Here is a 12,206-nt window from a genome sequence, read left to right as displayed (position 1 = left end):
CTCAAGCAATCTTCCTGTCTCAGCCTCCCAAGTAGTTGGGACTACAGACAGGTGCCACTATACCCAATAGACTCTATTGTTTAAGAGTAGTTTTATGTTCATAAAAAATTGAGAAGAAGATACAGAGTTCTACCCTATCTCCCCACTCATGCACAGTCTTTTCCAGTATCAACATCCGGCACCCAAATGGTTCATTTGCTACGGTAGATAAATCTGCATTGACACATCATTATCATTCGAAGTCCATAGTTTCCACTGGGGCTTACACATGGTGTTTACATTCTCTGGCTTTGGACAAATGTATGATGACATGAATCCATCATTATTCTATTATATAGAAAATTTTCACTACCCAAAACATTCTCTGTGTCTTGCCTATTCATCTCTCCTTCCCCCTACCCTGGGTAACTACTCATCTCCATAGTTTTGCCTTTTCCAGAAAGTCATATAGTTGGAATCATACAGCATGTAGCCTTTGTAGACTGACTTTTTTCACTGAATAATATGCATTTACATTTCCTTCATGTCTTTTCATCATTTGATAGCTCATTTAATGCTAAATAATTTTCCCTTGTCTGGATGTAGTATAGTTTATTTATTCATTAATCGACTGATGAATATTCTGGTTGTTTCCAAGTTTTGGTAATTGTGAATAAAGCTGCTATGATGTGCATATATATGCACATCTAATTATATATCTAATTATATATCAGACTTTTGTGTTTTAAATTCTGTTGAGTAAATACCAAGAAGTGCAATTGCTGTATCACACGGTAAGAGCATGTTTGGTTGTGCAAGACACTGTCTTCCAAAGTGGCTGTACCATTTTGCATTCCCACTAGCAATGAATGAGCATTCCTGCTACTGTACAGCCTCATCAGCATTTGTTGTCAGTGTTCCAGATTTTGGTCATTCTACTGGGTATGTAGTGGTATCTTATTTTAATTTGCATTTCCCTTTACGACATATGATATAGAACATCTTTCCTATGTGTATTTGCCATCTGTATATCTTCTATGGTCAAAAAGCTCCTTTTGTATGTAATTTTCTGATTTTTAAAGCTTAAAAACTGATCTAAATTAAAGCAAACAAGCAATAACCACTCTGAATATTAAACAGAGCATCAGCACAAAGTAACAAGCCTGTGAGTTCAGCAGTTTACACACAATGGTCCAGGCACCTAACTTTGGTCAGCCTCTTGGTCCTAGAGAGCACCCTGTCCCTGAAGTGACCCCACCACCAGGAATGGGCTTAGCCTTGGAGTAGTAGTGGCCTCACGCCCTTGCATACATTGGGACCTTGCCATGCTTTTAGGTGGTGGGACACTGGCAATTCTTTGAAGGTTCCTGGGAAACACTAGGAGTCACCGAGATTAAGGTTTTCCCTACAACTTGCTGGAAATGAGGTTCAGATTAACAGCTGAGTTATTGAAAATGAAGGTCTGTTTTGGTTTGATTCTTTTTTTCCTTAAACACTTGAGTTTGTGAGCTGAGATTCATTCCCCCTTTAAGTGTGTCTGCTGGATTTGAAAAGTGAAAGTAGAGAAAGGAACAAATGTCATAATCACTGAGCCTATTTATTAAGGGCCCAAACTATGTCTGTGGACTTTTAATTTACACCTGTGTTAACACAGCCATACACAGACACAAAGTCATTGCCTGTTTCAATAAATATAAATCAAAATGATGTGGATATAAGAATTGAAGCCCTTAAACCATGAAAGGAAATTCACCATAAAGCAACTTAGAACAATTACTATCTGTTACTTTTTAGACCTTGGGCCAGCTTTTCAAAGAGAAACAATTCATTTTGATTCTGTTTTAACTTTTAGTAAAAAAGAAAAGGCACTGAGCAAAAAGTTCATCAAGTTAGAAAGATAATTAACAATTCTGGTTATTTTCTGCCACTGCAGCCCATGTGATATTTTTATTTTAATATATGTATGAATCTGTGAATTATATGCATAATTTCTCTTAGCATTTTTTTCTGCTAAAAATCAGTTAAATGGTAGACTCTCAAAGATTTCATTCTACAGGCTACGATCTCACTTCAAAATAATCCAAAACAAAATAAAAGGCTAAGTCATTCAGAAATTTCTTCACCCACCAAGTCTCTCTTCAGAGTTTACAGTTACATATTTGTATTAAAATTTTAGCAGGCCATTCTTGGCTATGATCTCAACTGGGAAAGGAAGGTTGTCAAATATTTTTCAGTCCTGGGCTCAGGGAAGCAATGAAGAACCAATTACAAAATTTTTAAATTGCAATTTGCTAGATTCCCTAGGGTTTTGGGACACAGAGACCAGAACTTTTTAGTTTCATAAACTAGTCTAGTAATATCCAATAGCCCAAAACTACTAGACCAGTACTATCCAATAGAACTTTCTCCAGTGAAGGAAATGTTCTAGGTCTGTAATGTTTAATACGGTAACCACTAGCCTTATAATTAGATTATTGAGCATCTGAAATGCAGCTAGTGAGAATGAGAAATTGAATTTCAAATTTCTTAATTTTAATTAGCTGTATTTTAAATTTAAATAGCTACATATGATTCATGACTACCATACTGGACACCAAAGATGTAGATAAAGAATCACAAATTATACATATTTGGTGTGTTGAGAATAGGGTTCCCATTTTAACCAAATGAAGAAGAATGAAGACGCCTCCTATACATCTTAAAAACTGAAGAGTTTCATTGCTGTTTGAAAGCAGCCTTTCTCCAGGTCCCATTTGTTTGAAAGTTGACACATCTCTACTCCAACCACTCAACTCAATGGAGATAATGTTGAAGCTCAGCACCACCACAGAAATCAGATTCCTTCCCCCATCTGTAGCATAGTCCAAAAATTACGTCTTAATCAGGAATATAGATTAAGAGTAAAACAAAACTAAACAAAAGGAATTCTGGCAACTCTGTCATTTTTGTGTAATAATTACAGAAAATTGGAGCACACATTTTTGTTTTAATTTGGCCAAGTGATTCTAATCAATAGGGAAATTCTTGAGAGTCCATTAAAATTAATGTTTACCATTTAAACTTTAAGTAGTAGAGCAACTCTTGATACCCAGAGAAATTATTCCACCAAGTAACGGGACTGTCCTTTAGAAGTCAATTCCTGAGAATGAATAGAACTAGAGTACATTTTTTATTCTCTTGCTTAAAAGAAAAACAAAACAAAAAACATTCCAGCAGTTGGGTTTTACAGTTTCACATACAGGAGTCAACTAAGCCTGTTTGAAAGGGTGAACATCCTACAGAGTTATTCTTTTCAGAGTTCCTCTAAGGCTGGAAGGGGGAGTTAAGTGAAATTGTCAATCAATTAAACTAGACTGGTGTCACATACATATAAGTAGAATATCAAGAAAAATAGATACTCCTGAACCATTAAACACACATACATACACGCACATAGAATCACCATGAGATTGGGGTAATGATGAATTATTCATCAGATTTTCAAAGGAAAGGAATTACAGGTAAAAATAAATATGATCTTTAAAGATTTGTTAATTTACAAAACAGTTCGTTAGGAGACAACACTGAATAATGAAAGGGATTTGGTAGACTTTTAAAAATTATATTTCACTTTTTAATGTCTAAATCTGTGTGATTTTAGAAAAATCCCTCAACACATATCTGCTTCAGCTTTCCCATCTGCAACATGAGGATACATTTTCAGTGAAATACGTTGACAACAATTGCTTCTACAACAATATGTATATTTGCTTTATGTTTTACAAAACAAGTTTCTATACAAATACAAGGCACTATCATTACAAGAACAAATCTTTCAAATTATATGTTATTAAGGAATATAATTCATCTATATTCAAAATCTATCTGTATTTACATAGAAAATTGTTTTGTAAATGTAAAGTTTAAAATGAATCTTCAATATTCATTATTTCTAAGAACAATATACAAAGTTTAAAATGAATGTTCATTATCCATCATGTCTAAGAATAAAGTGTCTATTTTTGCTTGGGATAAAAGTACAAAATTCTTGTACTTTTAAAATAGCATTTGTATTTTTAATAGGGGTAATCTGATTTCTTGTCTATCTATTTGATATATAGATATTCTTTTATAAAATGTTATAATATGCATTCTTCTTCACGCAGCATTTATTACTTTATAACATAATCAGTAGTATATCACAATGAATACATTTAGACTTGCAAAATTTATGTAGTGTGGCATTTTGAGCACCATAGGATAAGAACTAAAAGCTGAACAAAGCTCTTTCTGAGGTACTGGTCTTTAAAATGGAATCTGTTCATTTGTTTTCAAGGAATCTGTTCATTTTTGGCCTATGAAGACTGTATGGCTGTGTCAACAACTTAAGACATCATCAACTTTCTATGATGATGACAAGAATTCAAGAATAAACAGTCTTTCTGTGTTTCAGGGGTGGGTGGGGAGCAGACTACATAAGACAGTCTTAATAAGCATCCTGTCAATAGAAAATGATTTTGACTTTTTCACAGAAATGCAAAACTATGCCAGGAAAAGCAATTTGCCAAACCCTACTAGGCCAAAACACTTGCAGAAGGGCACTGGGACCAGGACACAAACAAGAAGTTCAGATCATGAGCCATGATTTCTCTGCTGCAGCTTTGCCACTGTAGCTGCTCACCAATCAGTGTCCTAAAGAGGAAAAGTTTTCACCAGAAACTCTCAGGGATGACTCAACACCACCTTGTTGACTGTCTATTATCTGACCAGGGAAGAAAGAATAAAATATATTTTGCCATTTTCTTCTTTGTTGACAAGTCATCTTCAGGAGCGCATATTACTAGAAGATCTGGAGAGGAGAAAATGTAGGCTCTAGATCAGCTCTTTAAGACCCTCAATATGGAACATTGGTTAATCCATTATTAGGTTTCTCTATTCTTCAGTTACTTCAATTGTTAGAGTGACAGGCTTGATTTATGTCTAGGACCTCTTCCAGTTTCAAAGTTCTTTGATTGAATAATTTAAAGCAGTACTTCTAAGTTAATAAGCCATGAATGGGTGCCAGACATCCTGATCCTCTTCGCTCCTGAGAGGCCAGCAGGAGCCCCTCTGGTTTATCCCCTTCAGCTGTCAGCCACCTTGTTCCTTTACCTTAGCATGGCATACAAATATGATTTGTCTATGTGTTCTGTGACATAAAGAAAAGCTAGCAAACCCTGCTTTTAGAGAAGTTCAGTGAACATGGTGAACAAACATTACCTTAACCAGTTATTGTTCTGGCAATCACAATAATTTGCACAAAACTACCATCCTACACATGAAGAGAGAAGAGGATCCATTATTTCGAAACTGCACATATAGCAGCAATCATGACAGCAGCCACCGTTCCCTAAAGTCCACCGTTAATAAAAGGTAGTTGCTTGGACTGTAATTATGGCATCCTTGCTACCCAAACTTGAAGCTTTTATGGGGCTTACGCAATTAACTACTTAAATGCATCGTAACACTTGCTTCTCTGACAGCAAAGTATTGATTTTTTCATCATTTTCAAGTCTCCTCCAGCACAAATAAATGTACTACAGTTACAGTTAATGCACTGTGTACATGCATTAAATGCTAGTGTGACAAAATTTATTATTTTGTGATATATAGAATAGAAGTCTGGCTTCTCAGAATGTAGCATCACTGATCTAACATCAGTATGAAGACTACCATTGTCCTTGATCCTCCAAATTCTCTAACTTCCAAAAGCTAAAGACCTATTTTAATAGGATACTTAGACTTTAAATTAAAAGGAGGGGACACTGAATATAAATTTTTTATATATGTCAATGTGGGAGAAAATTTAAAATAGTCTAATAGAGAAGAAAGATACAGTTTGTATTTTCCTAAAGGTGTCACTGTGGGACCTACAGCAACTTTGTTCTGATAAAATTTGCCTATTTAATTTCTTTCCTTGCAGTTTTTTAGGGCACATCTGTCAAAATATTTTGCATACTAGAATCTCTCTGATTCAGTCAATTTTTACATAGTTTGATTGTGTTGTTTTAATGACTTATAGGATACATAGCACATTATAAAGCTAAAATTGTGTATTGAAAGTGTGATTTCTACATGCCATTTCCACCTGCCAAAAAGGCCAGTAGAGCCCCTGGTAAAGTCGCATATCTAAATATAGACCTGGCCACAGAGGTCATCATACAGTTCATAAACAAACCTTTTCCTCGGATATAACTACACACTACAAATTAAAGTTGGTGAGTAAAAAGCAGTTAATTTTGTTTTGTTAGAAATAATATCATTTTAGTTTTAGCGTCTAAGACAGATGCCAGCATTTCCCTCTGAACAGATGGTAATTCCATCTAATAGTGCATCTCTGTATTAGTAAGGTCTGTTGTGTATACAAACAGTAATAAACACTAGGTAAGGATCAAAATAAATTTTAATTGTTGACATTAAATTCTGGCAGCCACAGTTCTAAGGCTGCAATATTCCTTTTTCAAGTCTGTCAGATTTACTAATGCAGCAAAAGCTTTTCCAAAAGCTGCCAGATCCCAGTTCCAATAAAAACATGTTTGCGCACTACCAGTTACCAGTCTCCAACCAGGGGACCTGTTTGCAGATACTGAAAGAATTCTTCAAGAATGCCTTGGAATTGGTGCTACCATCTATGTGATGACCAGCCGGTGCTTCTTTTAAAATGCCCCTGAAGGACCGAGCATTTAATTAAGAAGTTAGTATAAAATGTTACATCCAATTGTTACATTAGGGGTCATGGTATTATTTATCACAGCCACTTTCTTACCCTACTAAGTAGGGATCTCTCATCCAACTCATTTTCTTCAATTTACAGAGCTGGGCATTCCTGAACTTCTCTGAAAGTGACATCATCCTTTCATTTGTTTATTTTGCCCCAGCCTGAAGGATTTCCCTGACAATCACAGCAATCATCAGCTGTGCTTTTCTATAGGCTTGCTGCGGATCGAGTGTGCCAGCAAGCACCGATTTGGTCTCATAATGCCTCCAGCGATCTGGTACTACAAGGAGTAGCCCCTATTTATTTCGAGAAGCTGCCATGTTTAAAAAAAAAAATAGCATTTAAAAAAAGCAGTTTGGCATTCAGGTGACTGTTCAATAACAAACATGCTTTGCAATCATATTTCTTTAAAAAATGGATGGATTTTTTTTAATCATGAAAAATATATTGCTTCCACCATATGGGACAACCTACGACTCACCAACCGATTTAAGATGCGGCATATTGAGCTGACCATATGTTACAGTGCTGTTGAATGGCTGAGTGATTCATGCCCGTCACATTCTAGTATATCAATTAAAGCTCCTTGAAGTCTGCATGATTTGTGTCTCTGTTATTAAACCCTGCTAATTCATCCCACTTACACATCTGTTATAAATCTCTAGGAGTGCTGCATGATTCATGGCAATCTGTGAGCATGCTACAGCAAATTCTTCTCCTTGTAATTAACAGTAAATTGTTTTACTGCCATGCAATGAATTTTTCAGTTATATTGCAAATGAACTCCTAAATGTGCGGTTCTTTCCTAAGAACTGACTTATATCATTAGGCAATTAAAAAGTATTGCTTTGAACCAAAAGCTTTTAATCAAGAGAAATATAACTTAAACATTGCTTAAGAGCCATGGAAATTTGACATGTTGGTTACAAGTGTGAAATAATTTCTGTTGAAAGAGCAAAACAAACAAACAAAAAACCTTCAGTGCACTCAGGATTTCACTGATGCTAAAGACACAAGAACTCCTGCCTGAAAACAATTGGTGGGACAAGTTTTGCACAGATACTGTTTATCTTAGAAGTTACTTAAGTCATCTGTCATTACCAAATTTCTCAGACTACTTTACACTTCCTTAATTGTAAAATGGTGCCTTTATTCTTGAAATAAATAATTGGATAATTAGCCCAGTTGAATCATCAGAGGATTCCATTGCTGTTCAAGTGTTCTTGTCAAAGGTGAAGCAAATTCATTTCAGCTCGCCTTTGCAGCTCTTCGAAGAGGCTTTGATTTTTTTTCCCCACTTTCTTGGCAGCAGCCTCAGATTCATGAGTCCATACATCAAGTCAGTAGTTTAACAACAAATGGAATTAAATTCAAAGAAGGGAAACTAATTGAAGGACAGCAACAAAAGTGTTTGGTAATGTGCTTTTTAATATGGCATGCCACATTTGCATGATAATTTTTCCTTTTTAGCATGGAGCAGAAAGTGACTAGCTTAATGAGGGATTATTGAAGACAGGAATGAACAAAATGCATTCATAACTAAGAACAAAGATTGTATTATGAAACAAAAACAGGCAACCTCAGAGAAGTAACTGGGTGATTGGTTTATGCATTATGAATAAAAAGGTAGAAAAATATTTATATTAGTATTCACTAATGACTATATATACAAGATTGTTGTAATTAAAATTATAAATTAACATATTAAGAGTGCTTGTTTAATCACTCTGGCTCCTATTCACAAGGAAAAGACTTACGTACCCGAATGCAAAACAATGTGTGTTTTCAACCCAGCAGCAAACAGCCTATACATTTTACTTTGCATTCAGAAAGAAAATTTAATGCACACTAATTACTTGCTTAATGCGAGATGGACACTTCTAAGCTTGTAGTATGGAGGTCAATTTATGACAGGCAAGGGAAATATCACATTGTCCCTTCAGGAATGGATCTCCTAAAGTAATTTCTCATAAGAAGGGTTTAAACTAAACTCAATTTGCAATGGGTGGAAATACACAAATTTTCCCAGATTAAAAGGATAATCTTAAAGAAAAGTATAACAAGGATTTTAAGAGGGCCCAGTTCATCAACTCATTACCTTCATACACCCAGAAGCAACTCCAAAGCCATCAATAACACTGCTTGAAGATTTTGTAATGGAGAGAGACGCAGCTGCTCCTGAGAGAACACCTCTCTCAAATCAGTTCTCAGACTTTGTCGCAGGTATCAAAACTAAAGAAGCAGCAATGCAGTACTCTGGATGAAATGTACCCATTCTAATCATATATTTAATTGAAAAAATGTTTAAAACAAGAGAGAGCCAATTATAATTCTCAAGCTTTTTAATGAAACAGACAGATAAATCTTCACAAGTATCTTTTTGATTTTTGAGACTGAGATTTAAGGAGGCAACATATCTTTTCATGATTCAATGCTTCTAAAAGGCTAATTACTACTTCTAATTTGTGGTGCTCTTTTTCAAAATTTTTGAGTGGTCACTGGTCTCCTTTGATCTCTGATAATGCGCTCATATGAGCTATTAGACATAAGAGTTAAATTTCCCACAAATCCATTGGAATTCATTGGAATCATATATACTCTCCAAATTTCAATGTTAATAGTAGAAAAAACAGAGCCGAATGAACCATAAAGTTGCAAGTCAACTTTTATTACTCTCCTATAACAAAACTGTTGACCATTCAAAAGAACCGGCCTTATTATAGGCCTACAGTTTATTTCTATGATTTAATGTTTATATGTTCTATTCAGATGTTTTATTTTAGAAAAACATTTAGAAATACACGTTCATCTACTGAATAAGGAAGGAGGCAAAAAGGATGATGGACTTTTAATTTTTGGCTGGTATTCAAACAAAAGCAAATAAGTTTATTTTCACTGATCTGAGCAACCCGAAAAATGGTGTATTTTATAATAAACCCAAGTGTAAGTAAAATTATTTTTTCATACTTTTGTCATATAAGAGACTTTATTTTTCTGCTGGGCAGGTGAAGAATCAGATAGTTCTAACAAAAATATTAAGGAATTAGAAAATAAATATTTTTTTTCCAGAAAAAAACACTGAAATAAATTTTTCTTTAGAAGAGAAAGGATTTTATATAGAAACAAAAGGTAATTCAATTTTTTAAAGAATGAAAATTGGGTAGAAGAAGAACTTTAGCTAAGAATTAAAAAACCACACATTTGAAATTTACCATTATATCTCCTCCTGCCTCCGCTCAGTCCTTCCAGCTTCTGCTTCAACCATGCTACTTACGGTAAACCCCAGAGAGTCACCAGTGACCTTGCATCCATTTTAGGTCACATTTCTCTTGCTTTCCCTACACCATATGACACTACAGACAACATTCTCCTTCTAGACTTCTCTCTTCCCTTGACTTTTCTAATACTGCTTCTTCCTCTTAGTTCTTTTCCTAATTCTGACCATACCTCTGTTCACTTCACTCTTCCTTTCTCTTTTCTTTCCGAATAGAATATTCACTAAAGTGTTTTCTTTGGACTTCTATTTTGCTTTTTCTCTGCTTTCACTAATTGATTATAACCTATAGCATTAGCTCCCATCTATATGCAGATGATTACAAAATCTGCACCATTTTTAAGTTCCAGATTTGCAATTTCTGCTGCTGGATGGTTATAATTGTCATGGATGTGTTTCTATCAAATGATCAAATAAACTCACAAGTTTATTTCTCTCATATGTTCTTTGTCGATCTTTCCCCTTTTATTTAATGGTACTACCATGGGCTACAATATTTGCTATCATTGTCCATTCTTCCCACTGCTTAACTTCCAGGTCTTTCTTCCTTGAAGTCACTCTATTCCCTTCTTTCAATCTTCACTTCTACTCATCTGATTTACTCCCTTACGGCCTCTTTAAAAAAGTCTACCAGACTCTATTACACCCTCTCTTCTAATCTGTTGTGTACTCTACTGCCAGGAAAGTCTTCATAAATCTGTGCTTTCATTACATCGGTACCTGGAACAGTGCCAGCTCCTAAAACAGAAACTAGCACATGGTATGTGCTCAGTAAATACCTGCGAAAGTCTTTACCATTTTTTATAGTTTATCTGAAATAGCTTTTAATGAGGTATCTACTCAGTCTCCCAAATCAAAATCATTTATCTCATTTTCTACCTTCCCATAGAATTTTTTTCAACTTTCTCACAGCCCTTAGCACGTGTCACCATGGTGTTAATCCTACCTGTTGGATCTCAACTCCTTAACCCAAATGCTGGGTATAATTATCTTAGAATCCTCCACAGTGCTTTAAATAGTAAGCCTTCAAGAGATGGTTCTGAATTGAGCATTCACAATAAAATGTAGTAATAATATATTTATGGCACATTATTCACTCTATATTGCAACCAACAAATGTGAAATTTGCTGTTTTTGAGCAAAGTTTTGAAATGTGCCTCTAATAATTCTGAATGACATACTTCTTACAGAAATAATAAATAATGCTTTCAGATTTTAAGCCTTTCTAAGCTTTATTTTCACAATACAGTCCTTAGCCTTAGAACTCTCCATTTTATATTTTATAATAATATTAGAAAATCAAAGTTGTAAAATAAACTCTCCTTGATTTTGATAACATTAGAAATTCCATAACATTTATACTGTGACTAATAAAAATGTTATATAATATTATGATAAAAATCATGACAATAAATTTTTATTGAGAATGAACTGTGATGGGTACTGCTTTAAATATTTTACATGTATTAACTACTTCTAATCCTCATCAGAACCCTACAAAATAAGTTATGCTTATTTATAAATTGGGAAACTAAGGCACAGAAGTGAGATAATTTATATAAGGTCACACAGCTAGTCAATGGCAGAGCCCAGACTGAAACCCTGGCATTGTGGATAATCATTTTTTTTCACCTCACACATATGAATAAACTCTTATTTTTGTAAGTCAACTAACTTTCACATCACATGACTTTTAGGGATTATAAGTTTCCATTTCTATTTTTCAAGGATAAAAAAAGTAGAGGGAGGATTTGGAGGGCTCTGACTAGTTAGTTTTACTTCACATTCCTGCCAATGGACAGGAGTGGTTTTAATCGCCTGTCCAGTAACTAAAATGAGAGCTGCACAGAGCACCCAGGTACATCATCTTTTATGCAACAGGAACTTGCCATTGCAACCAATGAGGATACTGTTAGCACAGATGTTATCACTAATGCATAGGGCAGGGAGATTCTATTCTGTACACACGTTTCCTGTTTTTCTATTCCCATCTCCAAGATCCAGCTAGTTTCTAGCTGCAGCATGTCTCTCTTCAGGTTCTTTAGTTTGCTTATACCTATGAAAAGACAGACTAGATCTCATCTACAGGAATTATACTAATAACAGCTCTAGACACTATTGCATATGAGGTTCAGATGGGAGCTACCATGATATGCAGCCTAAAGGAGAAAAGATTTGGGTGGATATATTGTTATTGAAAATTTTATTGGAAAGATG

General features: G+C 34.8%; 1 protein-coding gene across 2 annotated transcripts in view; it reads right to left on the bottom strand.

Moving 5' to 3' along the window:
• The window catches only part of USH2A (usherin), a 795,153-nt gene that overhangs the window by 548,462 nt on the left and 234,485 nt on the right, over nucleotides 1-12,206 (bottom strand). The gene's annotated exons all lie outside the window — the stretch shown is intronic.

The sequence above is a fragment of the Theropithecus gelada genome, chromosome 1 (assembly GCF_003255815.1).
Source record: "Theropithecus gelada isolate Dixy chromosome 1, Tgel_1.0, whole genome shotgun sequence".
Taxonomy (NCBI): Eukaryota; Metazoa; Chordata; class Mammalia; order Primates; family Cercopithecidae; genus Theropithecus; species Theropithecus gelada.
The sequence above is the reverse complement of the archived record's forward strand: the minus strand, read 5'-3'. Positions and strand labels throughout refer to the sequence as shown.